At 48.8% G+C, this 27,189-nt stretch overlaps 1 protein-coding gene and 1 long non-coding RNA gene across 45 annotated transcripts in view; both read right to left on the bottom strand.

Annotated features, from left to right (window-relative positions):
- CAMTA1 (calmodulin binding transcription activator 1) overlaps positions 1–27,189 on the bottom strand; it is an 845,853-nt gene that overhangs the window by 709,911 nt on the left and 108,753 nt on the right. The window lies entirely within an intron of this gene.
- On the bottom strand, positions 25,768–26,572 carry LOC140594768 (uncharacterized). Its single transcript, XR_011996034.1, has 2 exons — positions 26,445–26,572; positions 25,768–26,305 (listed from the first exon to the last, which is right to left on the bottom strand). It is a non-coding gene; the product is annotated as an uncharacterized lncRNA (long non-coding RNA).

Raw genomic sequence — 27,189 nt, 5'->3', positions numbered from 1 at the left:
GCAGGGAAAGCTGTTGCCTTTGCTGCCTGTCGTTGGGAGTTAAGTGCTTTCGACTGGCCTAAGGAGTTTGCTTGACTTTTTATTTTGACAGTTTCATAGCTCCTTCTCTCCAGGGGCAGGCTCTAGTGAACAATCCTCAGAAAAGCCCACTGAAATGGCACATCAGAGCTTCTTCAGGAGCTTTCCTTCCTCTCCAACAACACATCCTCTGCAAAATGCCTTCACTGGAAAGCAGTTGTGGGGGAAGCCAAGGCACCTGCCATGGGGCCTCAGACAGCCCTGCCAGTCACAAACCAGCCCCGGGAGGAAGTGACGAACTCCACGGCACATACTAACAGGCAGGAGCACACAGTGACACATGACCAGCCCAGGCAGGGCCACAGTTCATAAGTCTTCTTCTCTTTCCTTCTCAAAGGAACATTCTGGAAAGGAAAGCCCTGCCTAGCCCACTACCAGAGTTACCTGAGGCTCCACACAAGGTCAACATGCATTCATACCTGTAGAACCTCAAGTGCTAATACTTAAGGCAGATGACAGGGTCAGATTAAAGAAAAGGAGGTCCACTTGTACTTTCCCAAAAGGACTGGCAGTTTCCTTGCCAAGCCTTGATCTAGGACTACGAGCAATGGAAACTTCCACAAGCATGTTTGAATTTGTCAGCTCTGCATTCCTCAGCAGGGACCTGGGCTCAGCCAAAAAAAAAAAAAAAAATCAAATCCTGACCCCCTAAGGTCAATGCACAATGTCTCCGATTATAAAGAGTAACATCCTCTCCTTCTACTGACTACGAGTGCCTGCCTATCCAGCCACTCACTTGACCACACAGCTGCCCAGTGTGGGGCACTGCCAGGTGACAACTCCAGAATAGAGAACCCACAGAGAATACAATCTGAGGCTCGATCCTCATCACAATCCCAGCAGGCCTTTGTTTCAGAAACTGGTGAGCCAATTCTAAAATCCATATGGGAATGCAAAGGACCTAGAGTATCCAAAACGACCTGAAAGAGAAGAATGCAGTTGGAGAGCTAATTCTACTTTGATTCAAAAGGTTTCAAGACTTGTTTGGTTTTTTTTTTTCTGAGACTTATTATAAAGCTATAGTAGTCAAGAGACTGTGGCACTGGCATAGAGATACATGACCAGATCAACAAAATAGAACAGAGTCCAGAAATAGAGCTGTGTGTATATACAGACAAATGATTTTTACAAAGCAGCAAATGGCAATTCAGTGAAGAAAGGGGGAGGCGTTTTAACAAACAGTGCCAGAATAGCCATCTACATGCAACAAAAAAAAAACACTAAAGTGGGCTTCACCCCTTACCTTACACCATATACAAAAATTAACTCAAAATGGGCTGCATACCTAAGTTTGAAAGCTGTAATACTTTTGAGAAAAAAACATAAGAGAAAATATTTATGACTCTGGGTAAGGCAGAGACATGATACCAAAAGCACATCTTGAAAAGCAAAAATATCAATAAATAGTACTTCATCAAAATTAACTTCAGTTCCTCAGAAGATACTGCAAACAGAATGAACAGAGACGCCCCAGACTGGAAGAAATCTCTGTAAAACATTTGTCTGCTAAAGAACTACCTGAGACATACAAAAAGAACTCTCAAAACTCAAGAAGAAGAACACATATAACTCAATTTTTTTTTACATGGTCAAAAGAGGGATCCCCGGGTGACGCAGTGGTTTAGCGCCTGCCTTTGGCCCAGGGCATGATCCTGGAGACCCGGGATCGAATCCCACGTCGGGCTCCCGGTGCATGGAGCCTGCTTCTCCCTCTGCCTGTGTCTCTGCCTCTCTCTCTCTCTCTCTCTCTCTCTCTCTCTGTGTGACTATCATAAAATAAAATTAAAAAAAATACATGGACAAAAGATTTGAACAGACATTTCACCAGGAAAATGCAGGAGTGGCCAATAAGTACATGAACATTGTTAGTCATAAGTGAAATGCAAATTAAAACCATAACCAGATACCTGGTAGAAGGGCTAAAATTAAAATGAATAATCACACAAAGCGCTGGGGAGGATAAGAAGGATGGGGACCCTGCCGGCAGGAAGCTACAATGATGCCACCACTCTGAAAGGCAGGTTAGCAGTTTTCATATGATCTGGCCATTCCACTCTTAGGTATTTTCTCAAGAGAAAAGAAAGCATATGTCCTTACAAAGACCTGTACACAAATGTTCCTTGCAGCTTTGCTTGTAATAATCAAAAACTGGAAACCACCCAAATGTCCACCAACAAGTGAACAAATTGTCTCCTACCCACCTCATGGAACACTACTCAGCAATAAAAAGAAGTGAACTGATACACACAACATGGATGAGTCACAAGATAATCGTGCAGAGTGAGAGAAGGCAGACCAAAAAAGAGTACAGACTGTACACTTCCAATTATATAAAACTCCAGAAAATGCAAACTAACTATAGTGAACAGAGAGCAGAACAGCGGTTAACTGGGGGCAGGGAGGCAGGGCAGGCCTGGAGCGAGGGATTACAGAGGAGCTCCAGGACACTTCCAGAGCTGGAGCCAGACCTGTTCACTCTCTCGAGTTAGCGATGGCGGCACCAAAACCCACCAGGTTGTACATATTCGACCTGCACCATGACTCATATGTCAATCATGCCTCAGTGAAGCTGCTTTTAGACAGAGGCTAGAATGTAAGCAGTGCCCCGCAGGCTGTGCAAGGAGCTCACAGGAATGTGCAGGTGCCATGAGCCCCAGGAGAGAAAAGAAAACACGTCAACAGAAGGAACGGTGATTTGCCCGTGACTAGTGGTGAGAAAGCTTGCGTTAGAATTTGAAACGCCCCAGCTCGTTCATTCAGTCAGTAAATGGATGTTCCAAGCCCTGAGGATACAGAGAAAGATATGGTTACTCTCCTGAAAGAAATTAGGACAAGAACACTGTTCTCTATCTTGGCCCTAACTATGCACCCCCACCTGCAGGTGTATGGGGTGAGTACACAGCCGGACTCCCAGCTGACTGCACTTTGGCAAATTACATAAATGCTGTGAGCCTCAGTTTCTTGGCCTGTAACAGAAGGATAATAGTATCCTTCACCTCACAGAGTTGTTATGATTTAACAAAATAACATCATCTTAGATTCTTAGAAGGATGCCTGGCACATTGTAAGCACTCAGTGTGAGCCACATCTCATGCTATAATTATCTCTATTTTCATCACTCAACTATCTGTAGAGACATACACCAAGATATGAAGAGGTCTCCAGGGGCTGAGATAAATGACAGACTCTGCTTTTCTGTATTTCCTTACTTTTCTTCAGTGCTCCTGTATTACTTCTAAAACTGAAAGTACATACAAATACAGAAATGAACAAATGAGCTGGAACATGGTATTCACCTGGCACAATTTAAAGGCAAGCTCCCATGGGTGCTGAGCCCACACCCTCTCCCATTCCTCAGATGCCCTAGAAGTCCCCCAACAAGAGTCCAGATCAGAACCTTTACCTGCAGCAGATTAACATGTGGGAGGTGGGTCTACAGTTTCTCTTCACCCCCATTTCTCATAGCCTGTAATTCTGACTCAATCAAAGGCATTTTCCCCGGGGAGAAGGGCTGCTATGTGGGACAGACAACCCAAGAATCAAAGCCATGACTTATGAGTTTCAGAAGCTAAGACCTGGATGTATGCAGAAGAGGTGCAGAGGATGCCCCACCACTGGGGGCTTCTTCCTGCCCACAGCCAAGCTGGAGGGAGACTGGGGGCTGGATATGCAGAACACGGATCCCACCTCCTCCCCGCCCTGGTGATGGGTGATGTGAGAAATCCCACAGGGGCCTGTGCTCCCAGCAGGGGCCTCGTTCCTCAAGAGGAGCTGATAGCATTCACCCTCCTAGGGACACAGCAGCCAAAGGGTTCCTCACCCACCCAAGAGGGGTGCAAAAGCAGCTGAAAAGGACCTGGCCCTAAAAAGGCCTCACATGGGGTTAGAGGGGCACAGTGGTGACTTGTATGGAATGTGAAGAAGTGGCAGTCACTGAGGACCAGACCCCTCACCTCCATGTCCTCCTCACGCACCAATAGGCCCAGTAATGGATTAAGAGAAGCTTTAAATTGACTTAGAAACCCCAGAACTAAATGAGATTATGTTCCTGTGGCCTGATGGAATGAAGGACTGAAATAGAAATTAAATTCAGTTATCGAAAGAGAGAGAGAGAGAGCTGTGTCAAAGATCCCTGAATTGTGGCCCAAGATTGGTCCTTGCTACACACTTGTACATGGACATTGTCAGTTGACAGTCCATCCTTCCACAGATTAAAGCAGCACAAGTGCACAGTGAAGAATGCGGCCCACTGGGCCACCATGTACACAAGGGAGGGAGACCTGGATCTGGTCCTGAGAGCTTATCTCCAAGAGGAGACAGACGTGCAGACAGATGATGACAAGGTTGCAGGTCACCAGGAGAAAGGGAAGGCGAGGCCTGTCCTGCAGAGCTTCCACAGAGTACATCTGGGCAGGATTTGGAAGTCTCCAGGGATGGATTAGGGCATTTGAAGTGAGTGCAAAGGCAACTTAAATCTAAAAGTGGTTTCTCCCAGGAGGAGTTTACAACTTAGTGAAGGACACACACAAGAGCTATACAAGGATGGCGTTGGGGAAGACACTAAGTTCCCTGGAGGGTGAAAGTGGTGTCCCCCAAGTGTTCACTGATGGACTTACATTTTTTGGGAGAGTTTTCTTTTTTAATTAATTTATTTATTTGAGAGAGAGAGAGCACGTGCACGTACGAGTCAGGGGAAGGGTAGAGGGAGAGGGACAAGCAGACTCCTCAGTGAGTGTGGAGCCCAACTCAGGTCTTGATCTAATCATCCTGAGATTATGACCTAAGCCAAAACCAAGAGTCAGATGTTTCACTGATTCTGCTGCCCAGGCATCCCTTTTGTGAGGGTTTCACATGAGACAAGAGGGGTAGGTAATACAGTACATTTTCAATAAAGTTAAACTGATTCCAGTTAAAGAATGGTCCTTTATTCTGAGATTGTATCTTTCCAACTTTCTTTTATGAAATGCTAATGATACATGGTTGTTAGACATTTTCTGTATTCCTTGGCAAAACTAAAAGTTGGTGACCCTATAAGTCCCTCTCATTGAAAAAAAACTCTGTGAAAACATACACTCAGCAGGATGCGTCTGCTGGGTGCCCACGATGGGCCAGCCCTGGGGCCAGGTACAGAGAAAACAGCAGTGAACAGCACAGATACAGGTGCGGACATGATCTCTGCCTGGATGAAGCTTGTGTTCAAAAGGCTGTGAGGAGTAAACCGTGGGGCTGGGGGTTTTCTTGAGACAGGGTCTTCATAGACAACCTCTTTGAGAAGTGACAGGTGAAATGAGGCCTGGAAAATGAGCTGAGGTCAGTCACGGGAATGGCTAAAGACAGAGGGTCCCAAGTGGCGGGGGTGGGAGGGAGAGCGGCAAGTGCAAAGGTCCTGAGGGGAGATCTTAGAAGGACAGAGGGCCAGTGAGGAAGAGACACTGCAGAGGCAGGCAGTTGGAACTGCACGTATGGGCCTGTCTGGGAACAAGGCAGCCAGAGGCATCTTCCTAGGGCAGACATAGATAATGAACTCTTCTCTGGGGAGGGCTCAGATGGAGCAAAGGTAAAAAGAAAGTCTGTGTGAGAGCTAGAACAGAAGCAGCAAAGGCCTTGGGATGAAGCACCTGTTTAATAAGACATGGCCCTGCCCACCTGGGTTTATATTTGGTCTATACCTAAGACACAGGCACCTGTAGAACAAGAAAGAACAGAATATCTGGTTCCTCCCACTTACACAGTGGGCACCACATCTTAAAAACCTTTTCAGTCTCCCTATCTTATAAGTCCAGTGGTTTGGGGAGCTCCCTGCCCACGGAAGCCACGGATTTCAGGACTTTCAGCTGAGACCATGTACTCACCACCATGAAAAAGGGTATTCTCAGCTCTGAATGGCAAGTGGAATTTTTGTTAATGTCAGCAGCATGGCCATGGATTGGAAAGCATTTTGTTGAGAGGGAAGGTTTTCTTAATTCATCTCCTGGAGGATTCAGATCACCAAGTTCTTCCATGAATGTGGAAAGGATGCCCTTCCATCCCCATCCCCACTCCACGGCTGATGCTCCCAGCAGGAGAATGGGACGCAGAGGGAGTGAGAGTGTGGAGCCCACCCCTGCCTGTCCCAAGGGATGAGAGATGAGGGAGAGGAGGAGACAGAGGAAGAAAATGGGACATGAGATCCTCATCCTCTCTCCTGCCCCACCCCCAGACAGGTTTATAAGACTCTAAGAGCCTTAGGCCTGATGATCAGCTTCCGGGGGAAATGAAGAAACTGTCACAGGCTCTGGGAGCATGCTTTCCAAACTCTGCACCAAGGCACCCTGAGGAGCTTCAGTAAACTCCTAGGATCAGAAAACCCTCAGGTATTGAGTGATACTAAGGATCCGTCAGACACTGCCTGAACCACTAGTATAGTTTGACCATCAGGTCACCCTACAATCCCTTCTGAGTAGGTGATGTCATTGTGGAGCTGGGTTTTCAGTGCTTGCTGAGATAATCAAGTGTCTTGCAAAAATCAGTATGGAACAAGGATGGGTGACACCCAATCTGATTCTAAGATTTGAAAAGCTGTCCAGACTGACAGGCACGCATATCCCATCAGTAAATAATTTGGTTACTTAAGAATAAAGTAAAAAATTATATTAGAATAGAATATTAGAATAGAAAATTCTATTTTCTATTAAATAGAAATAATAGAATAAATAATATTCTAAATATTAGAATATTTCTATTCTATTAGAATAGAAAAGAATATTATATTTTTAAACTGCTATTGTTAGGACACAAATATTTATTAAGGTATTTAAATCTAACCACGTAATGAACAGAACTGTGAGGTATTTCTTGTGGCTTAGGGACAACACACCAAGGCACTTGGGAGGTCAAGAACCAAGAGTTTGGGAACTTCTGCTCTGGGGCAGGTAGGGGAGGAGGGGTTCTTGGCCCAAGGACCCTCCCAACACAGGAAGGTGGATGGACAGTAATGAGTATTCACTGAGAGCAAACATGCCAGGTGCCATCCTAAGTGACTGACTTGGTGTGGAAGTATAGACCACTGCTTGGCACAGTGAGTGAGTGATCAGTAAGTGGTGAGTATCATCACTATTATATTACCATGACTTTTGTTATCAACATGACACCAGCAGGAGGTAGGGGCCACGGAGGGGAAGGAAGGGCCCCACAGCTATTCACCTGGTGAGGGGAGCAGCATCCACAGCCTGCCTCCTACCCCACACACAGTCCCCAGGGGGACAGATAGGTGGAGGGCAGCTTAATGCCTGGTTGAGAGGACACAGAAATGCTGAGGTCTCTGATGGTCAAGATGTAAAGGCCTCTTGGGAGAAGATGAAGATGGAACCAGGCTCCACCTCTGAGGGTTCCTCCCCCAAAGTCCAGATGGGGCCAGTACTCCCAGACCTTCAACAGGGCGGCTCTCTGCAGAAGGGGCCTTGGCCCTCAGCTACCACCAAGTCCCAAGGACACATCCCTCCCTGTCCCCAGGGCACAGAGGGAGTCTCTGAGAGGCACTCAGACTGAACAAGAACAAAAAAAAAAAAAAAAAAAAAGGAAAGAAAGAAAGAAAGAAAGAAAGAAAGAAAGAAAGAAAGAAAGAAAAGAAAAAAGACAAGACAAGACTGAACATGGGTGCAACATAGCCAGGTAGAGACAGAGTAATGAGCCACGGAAATCAAACTCACCAGAGTGGAGCCAAAATCCGGGACCCTAGCCCTCCTCTCTCTCACCAGCAAGCTCAGGCCACTTAGAAAAAAGCTACATGTTCTCATGTAAGTGAGTGACCGTGTGACCCCATGACACAGCAGACAAGGCATCAGGGGTGAGAGATGTGGGAGTAAGTGAGCCAGGAGTGAGCCAGCAAGACTGAGCAGCCCCATGGCCCGGTTCCATGGAGGAAGGCAAAGAGCAAGTTCCAGAATAGCTTCCCCAAGTCCCCAGGCTCCGGAAGCCCACCTGCCCTTCATCCCACAGCCAACCAGGGCCCAGCATGACCTGGGGCTGACGTGTGTGGCTGTAGTGCAGCACCCCTCCTTCCCATCAAAGCTAGACTGTTGCATGAAGAAAATGCCCAGAGAAATCAGACCAAGAGGCAAACTTTGGCTGCCAGAGTTCATCAAAATCACTATTTGCAAGATTTTTATCTGCCCTACTCGAATCGTTTCAATTCCAAAGTGCTAGATTCCCTGGTATAGTAATAGAAAGGGTATTCATAGGCACTCTGGCTTCCAGTAAGATGTAAAAACTTCGCTCACATTTTTTAAAGTTTATAAATAGCCTCGGAAAAGAAGCTGGAACACGCTTCTTAGTAAATACAGCTGACCCATTTTCCTCATTCTTCACCAGGAATAAAGCGACTGTTACCACGGAAAGTACAGAAGAGTCTAAATATATATCCCCTCCTCACAGGCACCCAGATCAGAAAAACAGAGTTGACACCCAGGCGCTGAAGGAGGAAGAAGCCAGGCTAGGGAGGGGCAGCCCCCAGCTACCTTCCCACACTTGAGAGGGCCAGGGTGATGGGGATGGTAGGGGGTAGCCCCTATGGAGCCCCCTGTCCCAGTTCTGGAAGGGGGCAAGCCTGATTCCAGGCCCTGCAGCTGCCCCAATGTCACTGCTCACTGCCCCAATGTCATCTAGATTGACCAGACTTTCCCCGACAACCCCCCCTCCCCGGCCCAAGCAGCTGGATCTTTCTCCAGCATCTCATATGTTTCTACTGCTATCTTCCCAGTGAGAAGGGAAGCTCCCTCTGGGCCCACTATTTACACCCAATCCCCGGAACGGGGCCTGGCACATGATACATAAACACTGATCAGATGAATGGATTCGTGTCTGTGTGGCCAGGCTTGACATAGCTTGTGTTTGAAGCACCTCTGTTACTGATTATGGGTGGGCCTCTCCTCCATTTGGGACGCTGCAGACCAGTCTGTTCGATGACCATGGAGGGAGTCCTTGTTTTTTATTAATTTTATATCTAGGGAACTCTTTCTCACCTCCTCCTTTTGGCAGCAGCTGTGGTATAAAACAATTATCCACCAAACCCAGCAGGTCTGGCTGACTAGGAGAAAGAATGTGACTTTCTGGGCAATCCTGTGGGGAAAGTAAGAGTGTCTGTCCACTGCTCTGTCCCTAGAACCAAGAGGTGTGCCTGGCACATCACAGGTGTTTGATCACTTTCCAGGAGTGGGCACCTCTGGCAGAGCCCCTTGTGGGTGTCTGGCCGGCTTCCTGAGGACCCTGAGATGTGGTTGTGCTTCACGTGGACCTGGTAGAGGACCAACTACCCTAGAACTCTTCTCAGAGGGGTTGTAGATAGGGCAGAAATCCAAAGCCTCCCACTTGATTTTTCCAAGGAACTGCAGGACACACAGAGAAGAGGCCAGCTCTGAAGGGTCCTCTAGGGATGGGGCTTGTCACCTGAGGGAACCAGAAATTTCCCTTTGACATTTCAGAGCATCGAAGTCTCCAGAGTGCCTGCCACACAAGGAGGGAGGCACAAGGGGCAGACACAGCCAGTGGGGAGGAGGTGAGGGACCCTTGAGGAGGCTTTGCTGCTGGGAATAAGAAGCTGGGAGGCCAGAAGAGGAGAGAATGTAGCTGGGTCAGACCCAAGGGGAGGCACCTGGTTTCCAGTCACCAGGAAGCCAAAAACTGACATGTACACCCACTCTTCGACCCGCCCTAGCTGACCCTAAATACACCCCAGCTGGCCAGCTCATCGCCATGAAGAGCTCTGTGTAGTCAGCCACTTCCTGCACACGAGAAACCTCCCAGGCTGGTTGCAACATATTTCCCAGCCCCATTTCACACATCAGACCTTGAATATCCAGGCCTTGTGACAAGAGACCAGCGAGAGCAGCCAGCACCATGCTGGGGACTGGGCCGTGTGGCTGGTGGAGATGGTCCGTTATTCCTCCTCACCTTCCCGGGACCCTTACCTTAAATCTCTCGAAAGAGAGGAATCTCTAGAGCACCTCTGAGAACCAAAAGCCACTAGCACCCTAGCCTACTAACCCACCCCAAGCAGAGTCTGTCCTGCACTCTGGTCCTGATGGGGCCACACAGGGACACTCCAATCTGACCATGGACCCTGAGGAGCACAGGTTTGTACCTGTCCCACCTCTGCACACCCCCAGACCCCCACATACCAGCCCAATGCCTTGCATGTAGCAGGTGCTCAAGCAGAGCTAAAGGCTGCCCTCTCAGAAAGAGTAAGTGAGTGCTTGGCATTCTGTGAGTTCACACCAGACTCCTGAAGTCTCTGTTCTTTTACTGGCTATTTCTCTAGACTGACTTCAATTCATCATCTTGGCTATGATCATAAAAGAGCTTAATTGATACTTAGTTGATGGAATCTACCTTACCTATGAAGTTTATTACTCCAGAGAAGTGCAAGCAGGGAGACCTGGCAAAGCCCGCTGCCCATCACCAGAGAGCCACCTACTTTATCCTCCATCTGACTTGTTCCTGAAACAAGGAAGGGAGGGGATTCAGATCTCAGTGCCCCAGATTAAAATCTGGTTTTCCAGGGAGCTTGGGAGTCATGCAGTGCTTTTAAAACATGTCTACAAACCCCCTGGATTCCTCCCATCAGAAAGTTGAGTCTAAGTCCCCTCTCCTCGAATAATGGCACATGGAAGGGACACTGTGTGCTTCCATATCCACCTGGTTCTCTCAGGACACACAACTCTGGGGCCCACATGCAGTCTGGCTGTCCAGAAGCTGCCGTGGAGACTCCTGGGGTGGCAGGGCGCATGTGAAACCCAAGTAGCCTCTGCTGGTCTAGCAGTTTGCATCTTCCCAAACACAGGAAAGGCACTAGACCCCAAGGGACAGCCACCTGGACATGTCTGGCTAGGCTGCAGAACCAGGAGCAGCAATAACAAGGAATGAATTTGCTAAGTCTGTGGTGATTTGTCATGAAACCAGAAATAGCTACACCAGTACACAGACCTCTCTGTCTGTGGGGCCCTAGCCAGGCCTCTTCCCTCCTTTTGTTCCTCTGAAATGAAGGAATTGGGGACCAGGAACAGACTTTTGTCAGCTTGAAAGAAAGATAGAAAGAAAGAAAGAAAGAAAGAAAGAAAGAAAGAAAGAAGAAAAGAAAGAAAAGAAAAGAAAGAAAAGAGAAAACAGTTTCAAATTCTTCCTTAAGCTAAATTTATTCCATTTGAAGAAAAATTACTTATCTTGTAATTATGTCCCTTTTACATTGTTGGTGTTAAAATATTCTTCCTTTTATGAATGAGGATATAGTAGCTGGTGATTGGCTTTTAATGGCCTCGGTCAAATTAAAAAGTTTTTAAAAACATGACCAGCCTGTGACATCCAACGTCAGGGAAGCCACCTGGTTAGATGGCCTCAGATCACTTCCACATCTGATAGGCCGTGATTTATGAAATTCCTACAGAAAAGACGGAGCTACTTCTTCTCCCACCAGATAGACTCTACAAAGCCCTACCCTGCCTTATCAGCTCAGACACCTGGCTCTGCTCTAACACAGCTCGTTGGTCATGTGATGAGTCCTTAACAAGCTCCTGCAAACCATTCCACCGAAGGCAGTGGCCTCCGGCCTGCTGCCCTGCTCCCGGGGCTCACTCCTCCCCATTGGGCCCTCCCAGGCTCCAGGGCCACCGAGTGGGTGGAGAGCTGGAGGCTCAAACAAAAACAGTTCCTCCAAACCACGGCACAAAGCACCTGGCTTCTGAGCCGAGTACCTCCTCCAGCAGCATCTGGCCCATCCAAGGCAGGGCAGCTAGCCACAGAGAGAAACACAACAAACCTCCAGAAAAAGGTGTCAGCAGATCTGCACTTTCCAAAAACAGAGTGTTTTCAGGTCACGGAATAGAAAGACAGCCAGCCAAAAAACGCTGTGGACTTCATTTCTAAAATGGTGAAGCAGCCTGCAATGTTTTGCCCTCTGGTTTCTGGTTTGCCCTGGAGCTGCCACCCCTCTGTGGGGAGGCCACCACAGCTGCCAGCAAAGGCAGGCCAGGGGCTTGGCCTTGTCCCCTCTGTAGCCGCAGAGGAAAAGGTAGGGAGTTCAGAGAGACCACCTAGGTCAACACAGCAGGGATCCCCAAACTCTTGGATGCCCCTGGGCCTCCTCCAGAGAGGCCGCAGGCAGGACCAGCTAGTGTTGATGGTTTCCCGATGCCTGATAAACACCGTTTGAAGCCACCGTATTTCTCGAGCACAAACAGTACAGTAAAGCCCAGACATTTATATGCAATTGGGAGACATTTATCCTGTGACAACATTCTATTCCAATGACTTTTCTATTACCGCCAATGATTAATGATGTAAATTCTGTCACTTGGGATGATGGATGCAGGGCAGCTAAGGGGCCTTTGCATAGATTACCCAAATCCCGGATTCCCATTGGCTCTCAGGATAAATGTGGTTGTGCTTCAGTCAAGCATAAATGTAAAGTTCTTCTAGATTAAAAAAATATTATTCTTCCTCAGTACTCTCCAGTAGCAGCTTGGGATTGGGTGGAAGCTTTCTCCTTCTGGAACAAGTTTTTGCTCTTCAGCGTCAGGGGTGCTGAGAATAACTACATAACTTTGCAAACAAGAGCCAGGAAGGCCTTGACCACTGGGTGCCACAGCAGGAAAGTTAGAGCCAAGAGAGCGAGCAAGGCCCAAGGCCTCAGGCATTGGGGGCCTCCCTCCCTCTCTGCCTTGCATGCTGGTCCAGCAACCTGGACTGTCCTTCCTAGCCCCTCATGGGCTCCACCCGCTAGGAACTGCCATTGTTCCGTACCAGAGAGGACATACAAATGTCCCTGATCCTGCTTTGTGGTCCTGCCTCTGTCCCTCCCTTAAATGCTATGCTTTCTGGGGGCTCTCCAAGGCTCTCTTCCTTCTCAAACCACTTCCGTCTTGAGTTTCCGTCTACCTCCAGGGATTCATCTGCTGATAGTTCCCAAACCTGCGTTTTCCAGACCTATCACAGTTCTGAGTTTCATGTTACTGGATCCTACTACACATGGGTGTCTCTGGAGGTCCCGACTGCAGCCTTCCATACACCCCTGGGTCCTCTGGCAAAATAAGGTCTCTTCTGGCTCAGCAGGTCAACAGAGAAGCCCTGGGGCTACATTGGACTCCTTTCTGGCCTCACTCTCCATCTACGATTGATGACCAACTCCTACAGATTCCTTTCCTGAATGACCTCTGGCCCTGTCACTCCAGCTCCACTGCCCCAGTTTGGCCCAAGTGTCACTTAGACTAAAAATAGCAAGTTCACAGTCTCTAAGCAGCTCTCTGTGTGTCTGTCCTGGCCTTCCCCTCCGAGCAACACAACTCTCGCCAGCCACCCCTCTCCAGAGCCTCCAGAGTCTTCCAAGGCGCGTGATAGAAATGCTCCACTACAGCTGACTGAGCTCTGCACCACCTGGCACCTGCAGACAGCTCCAACCCCATCCTGGGCACACCTCTCCCTGGCTCCCCAGGCTACACACTTTCTGGACCTCCTGCAGTTTTTGGACACGCCATACTCTCTGGACACCACATTTTGCAGGGCAGCTCTCCCTGCCTACAGCAATCTTCTCTCTCCCCAGCCCTCTTTAGCCGGCTAACTCATTCTCCAGGTGTCAGCTTTAACTGCACTTGCTCAGAGAAACTTCCCTGACCCACCCCTCCAAAACAGTCTCTGCTAGGGCTCTGCGAGGAGCCTGTGATTCTGTTCTCCTACTTCTTGGCACACCTCTCCCTTCCCCATAGGGTGAGCTCAGGGCCCACTTGGGCCTTGGTCATCACAGCGGCCCTAGCACCTCCCACCGCGTTGGCACTGAGTAACAGTCACACAGCTGTCACACAGCCGCCCAGCAGCTGCACTGGGTGAAGAACTGATCTGCACACACCCAGCTTCTTCCCATTCCTCCCAAGAATGAAAACTCCTTGAAGCCCAGAACTGTGCCAAGTTCATCTCTGGACCCCTGGGGAGCCTGCCACAGTCTCTCCACAGAGTAGGTGTTCAGAACAGGATTATGGAGATATTAGGAAAGAAGAAAGGAAGAAAACTCATAAAAGCACAGGGAACCCAGAAAACCAGTGGCCTCATTCATAAGGAAAAGGCTTAAAAGTTTAAAGAAGGAGAGAGAATTGATGTGAAGTGTACAGCCAATATGCAGGCCTGTAAATCAAGCTGTTGTCAAAGCCACGAGGAGAGCTGCCCGGCTTCCTTGCAGACAGACCTCCGAAGCAGCTGTAATTCAGGGGCGGAGCTGGCCTTACAGGAACTCAGTGCTCTGCTCGCTATGCTCGTGGGTCTGAATTCCTGGCACTCCTAACTCAATTTGGCCATCTCTCTCAGCGTCCTTTCTTGGAAAATGTATGGGCTCTCTACTCTGTGAGGCCTGGGAAAGGCCCAGGCTCTGCGCTGACAGCGGGGGAACCGGATACAGTCCAGCCGGGAGGATTCCCTCCCCGCCCCCTGCCCAGGGGGCAAGGAGAAGCACAGAGGAAGAACACAGACACTGCACACCCCGACTCCCCTCCTGACCTCTCCAAGGCATCTGGACCTGGGGCAGGAAGGCGTTCACAGGGCGTACCCTGGGGCTCTGTTGCCCATGCCCAGTGCATGGGACCCACAGACAGGGTATCAGTCCTGTACCAGAGTCTGGGAACAACGGCCCGATGGTGGGATCAGACTCTTGGTTGTAGGGCAGAGGGCCGGGGAGGAGTCACTGGGGCCAGCCCTGCTTCCAGGCCCCAGGTTGGTCAACAGCAGGGCTGTTTGCTCCCTTTCTTAGCAATCATGAACATCACTGACTTCATGCTTCTTCCCAAACCCGTAGCTCTGGCCCATTTCACATGGCCACAGCTGCAGGAGCTGGAGGCCAGAGGCCAGCCGCTTCCTCCCCCGATTCACCTGTCGACCTACACGTGCACCTCATCCTGCCACCCTGGCTCTGCCTCCACCCCAGGGACCTTCCTCCAGCAAGCTCCTCCTTTTAGACCACCTCTTTGACCCTCCCTTTCCTTGTAGACTGCACTGGTCTCTCCCATCTTGAAAAGTAACGTTTACTCGGCTCTACCAAAACTTCCCACTGCGTGCCCTTCTTCCTCTTCCTGTGAAACTTCTCAAACTAGAGCCCCAATCAGGAGCCTGGGCAAGGAAGGAGTTCGAGCCCAAGTCTCCAAGAGGACAGGACAGAGAAAATATGAAATGCAGAAATTCAGAGATCTCATAAAATTGCTGCATTTCTTGGCTGAGTGAATGCACATACCTCACTACAAAAATTATTTTCCAAGTTTGGCTTTTAGGTTCCCGGAGTGGAAGGAGTAAAACATCTAATTTTTGAAATCTTCATAAATATATGCATTTTTTTTTTTATAAAACTACTTAAATGAATCCACTTTTGCCTGACAAAGTAGAGAAATCCAAAGCTCTGGGATTTTAAAAGCTTCCATTAAAGAAGCTTTTCTTTTTTCAAAAAATAATGAATTGAAAACTAAATCAGAAGGCTTCATTAAGCCCAGGGCCAATAAGAGGCCGCCAGGACAGAGCCCCCAACAAGCCCAGGAAGCTGGAGCGGGGATACATCTCCTGCTTTTCTTATTTCTGCAGCAGCGCCAGCCAAAGGCATGCTTTTGAATTGTACAGAATTAGAATTCCGCTGTGTTTTTTTCAGGCAGTACAGTATGTCTTCATTGGTGCTCCAGCAGGCTCGTAAATTAAGATAAAAAGCTGGTGAGGTGGAGACAAGAATGTGTTCCTGGGGAGGGGAGAGAGCACAGAGCCGTGCCCCAGACTTTGTGGCTGTTGACACTGCCCTGGCCAACAACATGGGCTCCCCATTTCACCTGACCTGCTAAAAGCCCTCACTTTTTAATCCAGGTCTAGGCTGGCTGCATCTGAGGGAGAGAGAGAGGTCCGTGACCCAACCATCCACACCTATCACCCACCACTCACCCAGGGTCTGCCTGGGACCAGACGTGAGAAGGGGCAGACAGTCCCCAGACAGCCTACCCACTAGTCAGAAGCCATGATAAATGGCCACGAGTGGCCACTAGCTGGGGTTTTCTGTAGCTGTGTGTGTGACTTCACTTCACCTTAACTGGTGTGCGTCCCCATTCATCCAAGAGCTTATATAATACCTATGTATACATCCGGCAATGTCCTAACACCAGAGGCACACAGTGAAAAGCTCAGACATGGGCCTGCCCTTTTGCAACCTATTTTCAACTGGGGGAGGCAGGCATCAGACCAAACCCCTCCAAAATAATCACTTGTGATGACACTTAGAACCTCAAAGGCAGTAGACCAAGCGAGCAGAGCCCCTCGTCCCAGTGCAGCCTCTCTGCCCACTCTCAGAATGCTGACAAACCCTGTGCTGCAGACAAAATGGACCTTCTGTGTGCCCTCACACCCATCAGTGCTCCCAAGCCCACATTCTCCCCCACTAGGGAGGCCCCCAATCCTCAATCGCAAACATCCTCCTCCACCTTCAGAGCCCAGTTCCATCCACCTCCTTTGTTAGCCCCCTAGGAATGAACCCCCCTCTCCCTACTTTTCTCTCCTCTGTGCCCTGAGTGCACAATCTGGCACAGCACAGAAATGCTCAGCCATGAAGCAACCTGAAAACATTCAGGAAGAGAAGAGCACAAAACCCAGTGCAAAGAAATAGTCCATTGTTGGAAGCTTCCAGGAAAAAGCCCATTTGGGGTCCAGGGCGGAGGAAGCTGAGGTTGGAAGAGGTGGGGGGAAGCCAGGTGCCCCAGGCAGGGGTGGATACAGGCACAGGTCTGGAGTACAGTGGGAGAAAATTAGTCCCTGAAGTCCAACCCTTTCCTCAGTGACCTTTGTCCTCTGGAGTGTTCACACGTAAGAGGAAGGACTGTGCATGGTTCTTTGATGGAGGGCAACCAAAGCAAAGAGAGTGTGACTCACTCCAAGTCACAGCTCATGGATGGTGGCCTGGGGAGGCCAGGTCTACAGCTGGGAACAGGAGGTGCTGGGGAAGGCAACACATCATGGCGGTTCTAAGCCCAGGCACGGGAATGCATGGCACATGGGCTGGATTCAAACCCTGCCTCTGTGATTTAGCAGAGTTGCATCTTTGGACAGGCCACATACCCTCACCAAACCCAAGCTTCTTCCCTGTGAAGTGGGAACAGAAACACCTTCCTAGCTGCTCAACTGTGGGGTTGGGAGGACTCTGACATGTGCATGATGACTACCAGTGGGCCTACCTGAGTCAGAGCAGCTATGACAGCATATCCCCTGTGAACCAGGGTCAAGTCTTCCGTTGAAAAGGAGGCAGAGGTGGGGCATATGGGAGTTGGGAAATGTGCCAGCCTGGGGGATAAGTTGCTGGTAGAACCAACCAAAGTAACCCTCCCCAGGTACGCCACACACACCTCTGCCCCACAGAGGGAGAGAGCCTCAGTCCAGCCAGCCAGCCACCAAACACATAGTATGAACTTCTATGGCAGCAGAAATAACACGGTTATCTTGAAGAGTACTAAGAAATGTTAATTCCTTGGGGCTCTTTATGAAAAGACGACTAAAGTCAAGAGGATAGAGTGGCCCCCAGGAGACAGACGGGAAGAGAGACAGACTTTAATATTTCATTAGTGTCCCATTAGCAAGACAACACACATTTTCTCACTTGGTGACTTCTTGGGAATAAAATCTTATTCAGAAAAAAACAGGGGACCCCACTGGCCTGCTAAGCAGCCCGAGGCAGCCAGTCAGAAAGGATTTGACCTTCAGGGCTCTGGCTACCTGAGACAATGAACTCAAAAGTGCAAGACTTCCTGGGTGCCTCCTACAAAACCTGCTCCTCCGGGATTAAGACCCAAGCTATCAAGTGGAAGGAGGCAAAATCTTTCTTATGCTTCTTATGCCAGGTTCATACTGCTCACCCCTTCATGTCTGGCACAGTACAGCCCCCCACCAACCAGGGCATTCTAAAATCTGGGCCATGAACAGTGGAGGGCAGGGGAGGGGTGGGGTGGGAGCAGGGATTTAGGAAGATGAGGGTTGGGTGTCCTTAGCTATCATTGTGCAAATTGTTGTCACATTCATTTGCTCAACAAATATGTACCAGGCTCCCAGTGTGTGCCAGGGATGAGCTTGAAGCTTGGCTCAGGGCAGGGAGCATGCAGACCTCAAACAAGGAAGCAGAGAGATATAATAAAGTTGTGGATTTAACTTCAGGACAGGCCCGGCAGGCAGGACCATTGTTCCCACTTTTCAGATGAAAACGCTAAGGGAAGTGAATTGCCTTCAGCCACTCAGGGCCAGACTCAGCTGCCTCTTCCTCGTTCCTGGGGGTGGGGGAATGGCACAGGGAGGGGCCTGGCCGACCTTCCAGGGTATTTGGAGATACGTGTGAAGACACCTTGCTGGGGCTTTGTTTCTGGCTTCTAGACTTGTCACTAATGTCTCATTCTCTGGATGGACAATAACTGTCGATAGGAGGATTGGCACAAAAATTCAAAGGAAATGACAACAGGCAGTGTCCTCTCCAGCTCAAATGGGCCACCTTTAGAGAAGTGGCCTCCCAGACTCCTGTACTACATCCCAGGCTCGCCTCACAGAGCCAGCCCACAGGTCCTGGTCCTGAGCAAAAGTCATCATCCACATCCCAGGAGCAGAGGGCATCTAGCCTCCAGGGACACCCTCCCCAATTCCCTCTAATTTGGTCTATTAATTTAAAGCAAAGGAAGCTGGCCAGGAGTGGTAGGCACAGGGGATGTCTGAGAGGATGTAATTAATGCAGCTGCTCCAAACGGAAGGTAATGCCTTGCCTCCTCATTAGCGGATGCACAGCAATTTAGGATGACATCCTAGAGGACAGCAATGGGGACACAAAGATCCCTTCAGGTCCATGCCTTGCCCGCCACTTCGATTTCCTCACTGTTGGACAATTACAAAGTGCTCTCAGCAGAACCTTCCAAGCTACAGGCAGCTGGCAATGGGATTCTGATGCAGGGCAGACTGGCAGCCTAGGGGCCAGGCCCAAAACACCTCGGATTCATCAACCACAGCTTCCCACACAGAGACCTATCAGTTGACAGAAGAACACAACTCCATCCTTGAAGGATTCCCTCATTCTATACTCAGCATGGGTTCCTGACCCTGTTTGCTGCCTCTGTAAACACAGAAGGCACAGGATGGGACTGTGAGGACCTTCCCAAATTGTGACATTTCAAAGGAACACAGGTGTGCAGAGAGCTGTTTCAATAACACACGTCAACTCGTATTAGCATTTTCCATTCAAAAAAAACAAGACCAGCATTATTATTTAAATAATAATAATTAAATAAATAAAAAGCTAGCTTTTTCTTGCAAACTTCAAATGTTGCAGAAACATTTCTGTAGAAAGGATTAACCCTGCAATGGGGTGCGCCGGTCTGGCTCAAAAGAGATACAGGTTCTGGGCCACCTGGGTGACTATGTGTGCAGAAGCTGGAAGGTAGAAGATAGCCAGAGGAAAAAGGAGGAAAGAAGTTGCCATATTGGAGTTTTTAGATTGCAGCTCTTCTTTCCTACCCAGAGGTCACCTACTGGAAAAATCCATGGTAGCTTTGGAATCATCTGGGTTGTGAGCTTAATTATGACCCAGAAGAAGGAAGACAAAGTGCCCCTTCAGTCACTGTGCAGCCACCCGGGCTTTCCTTACAGGTGATGCTGCCTTAGCACAACCACAGCAAGGGCTTTGGGCTGGACCCCAGGACCTCCTCAATCCACAGATAAAGCCCAAAGCCAACATGGGACCGCTACAGAGTCCATGATGGTACATTGATGGTACATGATGGCCTCTGATGGTACATTGATGGTACATGATGGCCTCTGAGAAAGGCCAGATCTGAGGACTGGTCAAGGTTGGCTGCAGCAGAGCTTCGCATAGGCTGGGCAGCCCTCCAGGCCAGCAGCTGAGGAAGGTGCAGGAAATCCTCCTCAGCATTAGGTTAACGCCAACCTCTCACAGAGCTGAGCATAGAAAGTTTACTCAGGGGTGGTTTTCACAAGTCTTCTTGTGCACCTGGATTAAGTTTACCTGGTCAGAGATAAGCCGGAGAGGGCAGGTGAGTGTACCCAGGCCTAATCTGGTACAGGGCTGCCTCTGGTGGACAACTCTGCCCACTCTACTGAGACCCACATAGTAAACTGTCAAGACCCCAGCCTCACCAGCTTCTTAGACTAGAGCCTTCTACACCCCACATACTCGCTCCCTCTCCCACGCGTCCACCTCTGCCAGGTAGAGCTTCACCCCTCAGACATGTCTAATGGCTCAAGGGTCTGCTCTAGGGCCCACCTCAGGGTGGAGACCCCATTCACCTGAGAACTACACTCCTGTTGGAGAGGCCTCAAGACCCAGTAGCCCTGAGATGGGCTTTTCCTGGCTATGAACTTCTAGATGATGCCTGTTCCCAAACTGCCCCAAGGGGTCAGCAGCATTTCTTTGTGTCATTTTAGGGAGTGCCCAAGAATGAAACCAACTATGATTTTGCTTAGAAAGAACAGCCATAGCTTTTTTTTTGTTTCCAAATGCAGCTGGAACGGGGAGGCAATACTGACCTTTCACGTGTATTTTTGAATTAATTCAGAATACTCTATCCAAATATAGAATATTAGGTGACTTTACTTCGTGTGCCCTTTCCTCTAAATTATTAAAGGTCTCAAGGATTCTCCAGCCTGCATCTAATATTTCAGATGACCAAAGCAGACAAATAAATTGAGTTTTCTTTTCAGGCAAGGAAATCTTTGTTTTCCTGAAGAGTAAAAAAGAATGTGGCAAGTCGGCCTGCTTAATCCTACCTGCCTCTGTTGGAAAAATGAAATAAGGATTAGGATAGGGAGGAGGGCGGGGGGTGGGGGTGAATGGGTGACGGGCACTGAGGGGGACACTTGACGGGATGAGCACTGGGTGTTATTCTGTATGTTGGTAAATTGAACACCAATAAAAATTATTTTAAAAAAATTAAAATTAAAATTAAAATTTTAAAAAAAAGGATTAGGATATAAAGTGACCAGGATGCTTGTGGTTATTATTGTAGTTTACCATGTTATTCTTGGAGTCAATGCCTTTTAATTAAATTTAAATTGATCAAGCAGTTCCAGCAATGATTTCTCAATGCTCATGTATGATTCTGAAAATGTCAGAACCTGGCTAAGGTTACCGTTGCACACTTACCTGTCAGTAACAACTCCTGTGAAAAGTTGCACACTCAGGAGCCAGGTGAGGATGGTCCCACTGAGCAGGGCGGGTAGGGCAAAGCAAAGGGCATCTCGCACACCATCCCAGCCAGCGGTGTAGTTTGGGCTTATGATTCCAACCCCCACTACCTCATGAACAGGATTTTGGCAAAGTTGAATCAAAGAGTATTTTTTAAAATGTTGTATCCACCCTCCGATTCTCCACCCAACAAAATAAAATAAATGAGGACTGTAGTTCACAACTATCAACTCTGGGCCAAATGTGGAGAATGGGACAGGACCACGGTCCCAAGAGACTCGGATTTATGGAGGAGGATCAGGAGGTGAGCAAGCTGCCAAACTGCTCACACAAAAACTTTTTCTATGGAAAAGCACACTAAACTTTTACTTCAATTATGCTTCTTGAATATTCTAGCTTAGCATCTTCAGTGAGCAGTGAACGACATCTCCTGTGCCAGAAAACAGGGAAGCTGTGGGTAGAAGGCCTCGCTGGGGAGTGCGAGACAGAGGCCTGTTCATTGGCCTGAATGTTGCCCAGGGCAGCGGGGCATCCTTGGCAGGCACACGCGCTCACTTGGCACCAGACCCGGGAGGCCGGGGTTCACAGTGTCCACACTGACAGCTGACAGCAAATGTCCCTTCTTCCTGCCACGAGGCAAACAGAGGATACATGGACAAGGAGATGCTGCATGGCTGAAAGCTGGAGCACCTCGCAAGAAGCCAGGCAGAGGGCTGAGGGTGCATGACAGAGGGGGTGGTGACAGAAGTCACCCAAAGGGTGCGTCTGAGCACAGCTAGGGGAGAAAGTTGGAGAGAAATGCCTGGAGTTCTGGGGAGAAGGAACAGTAAGTACCTAGGCATGGGGCACAGAGGGACTATGAGCCAGACCACCTGAGGCCTAGAGATCACAGGCGTCTCTGAATTTTACCAGACATGTGATGTGATCTGAGTAGAAGGGCTGGCTGCTCACCCCTGAGAAGCCAGGGCCACAGCCTCTCACAAGTGCCCGAGGGCATCCTGGGGTGATGGAAGGGCACTCCCAGCTCCCTCTGCCCAGGCCAAGGGTGGCTCTGGCCCCTGGGACAGCCAATCCTACTCCTCTGCTGGGCTGGCCTGGTACCTGCTGCTGGACGCACAGAGCCTTCAGTGTCTCACCAGGAAGGGACCATCAACTCAGGGAACAGCGCAAGCTCACCAGAGAGCAGGAGGCACGAGCCCCCAGAGGTGCCTGGGCCTACACAGGCCCAGAGCAGCTGTTAGCAGGAGCCCTCAGCTGCCTGCACCTGCATCTGCGGCACACCTTGCTCAGGAGGAGCTCCTCAACTGAGCTGCCTAGACTTACTCCTGCCCTTTAAAATCTCCGCACCCCTTTTAGAAACACGGGGATGCGGGAAGGTGCGAGGGGGGAGTCAGGGAGGATAGCGGCTGAGGCTGCAAGCCAGTCTGTCACGTCTCCTTACGGCGAGAGTTCCTAGAGGTCAGGGCCCGTGTCCCTATATCTGTCCCAGAGCCCAGATGTCTGGCGACTCAGCAAACAGCGATTGTTGATGATGCTGCCCAGGCTCTAGGACATCCTATAACTCTTCCCATCTCACCAACTCAAGGACACAGTGGAAACCACACACCGGATTTTGAAAAAGCAAACAAACTGAAAAGCAATTAGGACAGACAAATCACAAATATTTAAATATTGAGGCCTGAAATTGATGTCTATCTTGAAGATGGATCTCCATTTCCTCTTCAGACCCAGAGGGCCCTGCTGAGCACAGCAAGGCTGTGTCGGTGGCACAGATGGCACCTGCAGCCACCTCTTGGGCAGATCACTACTGCTTCTCCTCAGGTGCCCACAGCTGCGCAGGCAGCAGGGTTGCAAACTTCGCTAAAATGAGGATTTTGATTTGCCGGAGAAACTTGCACTGGCCCTGGGCAAATAATAACTGTAGGAGAATATTTCATATAGCACCTTCCTCTTCCACTCCCTCTAGGGAAAAGACGGCTGCGCTCAAAAATGAGGGGGAGGAAAATTAAAAAATATATTCAAATAACAGCCACAGAGCAGGGATGGGAGGCACGGATTTCTGAGCCAACTTCCAAACTCGTGCTGTTCTGATTTGCCTTTGAAACAATCTCACTTTGCCTTCTGTTGCTTAAACAGTAATTATTAAAGGCATCAATTAAAAATGCCCAACTCTGCTGTCCCCATGGCCACGGTCCCCACCATGGCTATCACCCCGCCTGCGGCACCTGTCACCACCCTTGTTTTCTGTGTCAGCAGGGTAGCACCGGTCCAGAACAAAGCCTCTCCTCTGGGTCCACAGGCCACCGTATTTTAGGTTAGGAGCAGGATCGCTGCCCACCCGCAGCCCTGACAGGAATGAGGAGGAAGCAAGCCTCAAATGAGCCCTTTCCATCTGGAATCAGCATTAGTAGGCCAACACAACGCATGTACTAGGTACAGCAGATAGTCCTCCGTTAGGACAGTCCTCTGCTAGTATCCCACACCTTCACAACCTGCAGAAAGCCCCTAGGTGGGGGTTTTTCCCACCCTTCTGTCCACCCCTACCCAGGAGCAGGTGAACCCTGAGAGAGTAAGACCACTAGAACCATTTGGACAGGACATGAAAGAGGAAACCCCTCTTCTTGGCACCAACACTGGACAGCTTCCAGATCACAGAGTGGTCCCTCCTGGCTTCTTTGAAGAAATTGTGGGCGATTTCCGCTCACAGTTCCAAGCTGGCTCGTTTGGCCAGAGCGTCGACATTCAGCTCAGCTTCTCCTGGGGCATCTGGAATCTGGAGGAGCAGAGACAGTGGGAACACAGGCACAGGGCAGGGATGGAGGGGCTGTCTGGTCTGGAACACAAGTGATCCGGGTATGATCCCCAATGCACAGGGACACATTCACAAATTATTAAGAAGGAAACATGTGTGCCCTCACAAACTCAGAACAGGGAACAAGCCATCCTGCCGGGGGATGAGGACAATACAGAGAGGAGGGATAACTGACACAGGTGTTCCCATCACCCAGGTACAGAGGGGACAGGCGCTACAAAGAGGGTTTCATAGTCATCCTAAGGAGATGAGGCTATAACCTGCAGAATAGGGGTAACTGCCTTTAGATGAAGGCAGAAGTAGGTTATAGGAAAAGGAAGAACAAAGTAGGGAGACCCAGGAATAATCTAGGCTCGTGAGGGCCCACATTGGGTAGTGTCTATGGAGAAGACAGGCAGAACCTGTGGACAGCCATTCAGACTCCAGGGAGCACCGAAGGGCATCAAGAAAGGTGCCAGAGCTGTAAGCCTGGGGCAGCAGTCTCAGGGGACACTCTGAAACAGACAAAGGATCAGCTGGAGGGGAAACAGTAAGTCTGGCTTGGAACGCAGCAAGTTTAAAGCGTTCAGTATGCAACACAAAATAAAGATGTGAAATTCGGGCGAGGGGTAGGGCCTAAAGATCCAGATGTGGTGCCATGGGTGTAGGAATAGAAACTTAAGCCATCAGATAACAGGACACAGGTCAGGGTTCTCTCATAGGAAGAGGGCCAGGGACACAAATGTGAGGCACTACATTCTCAAAAGATGGCCAGGAGAAAGGCAGGGTCTATGCAGCAAAGCAGGAGAGAGAATTGTGACCCACAGCCAAGGGAGAGAAAGATTTTCTTTACCCCCAAGAAAAAAGAGGAAAGCCAACATTAACAAAGGTTATACAGAAGCTAGGGAAGAGGAGGGCTGCAACCAGACCACAGGATTGAGTAACACTCAGTGAATCCTAATAGAAGGTTCCATTGTAAGGGATGGAGATGTTAATGTCCAATGTCTTTGCTGAGGAGAAGATGGAAAGGAAATGCAGAGATGACGCAGCTGCAGGAACAGTTTGAGGACAACTTCACACAAAATGAGAATAATAGCACATTTCTGAGCAGAGAGGACAGAGCAATACAGAGGGATACCTAGATAGCTTTGACTCAGAAGAGCATGAACTGCAGATCATTTGGGAATTGTCAACACTGGTGATGGTAGAAACCACGCCCTTGGACGACACTACCTACAGAGAGTATAGCAAGAAAAGAGAGACCAAAGCCAGAGCCCTGATGTTTACAGTGAGCTGGAGCAAGAGGATCTTTTCCAATCACCTGCCTCACCCAGCCAGCTCGGTCCACAGGGCTGAATGCCAGCCATATCAGCTTCCAGAAGGGGTTGCCCCCATGCATAAGGTGCATGGGAGTCTTCAAGTTCTCCACGGCACTGAGCTCCTATACATGGTGAGCCAGTAAACACAAGCAGATCCTATAGGACACAGAGCCAAGAAACACAGGGCTACTTACCTGCCCTTTGACATTCTGAAGCTCTGGGCCATGTCAAACCATGGAATCAGAAGCTAAGCCTTTCCTCCTGCCCATTGGTCACTGCACCATGTCAAAAGGTACCACAAAGAAACCTGGGTTTATGCAAAATGCATGTAATGATGACCAAACAGAATAAATGTTTTTTTAAAAAAGGATTCAATAAAATTTCTATAAAACTGAGTTAAGATCATTTTATTAAGGCATAATGAACATACAGTCGAATGTACGGATCTGAATGTGTTTGATGTTTTAACAATTACACATGCCCACACAATCACAACCTGAAATGGGATTTAGTGCACTTGTATCACCCTAAGTTTCCTTGCTCTCTTTCAAGTTACTTACTCCACCCTCTGTCCTCAAGAACCATTTTCCATCACCATAGATGGGTTTCATAGAGTATGTACGTCTTTTGTTTTCGAGATCCATCCATATGGTTGTATTAGTAGTTCATTCTTTTTATTGCTCAGCAGAATTCCACTGCGGTAACAATTTGTTCATCCATTTTTCAGAAGATGGATATTTGGGCTGTTTCCAGTTTGGGGCCTTATAGAAACATTCTTGTGCAGGTCCTTTTGTGAACAAATATAGGAGCATGACCTTATCCACAGGAGATTCCTTCCAAGACCCCCAGTGGATGCTTGAAACCATGGATAGCACTGGGCCCTACACATATGCCATGTTTTTCCCTATACATACATACCTGTAATGAAGTTTAATTTATAAATCAGGCACAGTAACAGATTAACAGCAATAACTAATAAAATAAAACAATTATAACAACATACTGTAACAAAAGTTAGATGACTGTGTGTGTATCTCTCTCATTGTACTGTACTCACCCTTCTTCCTGGGATGATGTGAGATGATAAAATGCCTGTGTGATGAGATGAAGGAGGTGAATGATGTGAGCAGGTGACACAGCGTTGGCTACTACTGACCCCCGGCACTCCGTCAGAGGGGGAGGATCAACTGCTACCAGTAACGGAAACTGAAGAAAGCAAACATCGAGTAATGGAGGACTACCATATTTTCATTTCTCTAAGGTAAACGAGAAGAGTAGAATTGCTGGATTATAATCTAGATGTTCAATTTCATACAAACCACCAAACAAGTGTCCAAAGAAGCTGTGTCATGTGATGCACCCACCAGCAACGTATAACATGGCACCCAACAGTCTTAATTTGTACCTCCCTTGTGAGGGAAGATACTGAGGACCTTTCCACATGTTAATTGCCCATTCATATACTTTCTTGTGTGAAGTACCTGTTCAACATATCCAGGTCTATATATTCTGACAAACATGTATAGTTGTACAATCACAACCATAACCAAGATAAAGTTCCCTTGTGCTCTTCTGTAGTCAACTCACCTCCAGCAACCACTGATCTTTTTCCATGCAGCTTTACCTCTTCCAGAATGTCACAGAAATGGAATCAGGCCATATGTTGCCTTTGAGTCTGGTTTCTTTCCACTAAGCATAATGCATGTGAGAGTCATCCATGTTGTATCAGTTTGCTTCTTTTCCTTGCTGAGTAGTATTCTACTGATCTGAGAGGGTCATTCGACAGTGGAATGACACTGGTT

The sequence above is a fragment of the Vulpes vulpes genome, chromosome 12 (genome assembly GCF_048418805.1).
Source record: "Vulpes vulpes isolate BD-2025 chromosome 12, VulVul3, whole genome shotgun sequence".
NCBI classification, from domain to species: domain Eukaryota; kingdom Metazoa; phylum Chordata; class Mammalia; order Carnivora; family Canidae; genus Vulpes; species Vulpes vulpes.
This window is presented reverse-complemented; position numbering and strand designations above follow the sequence as displayed.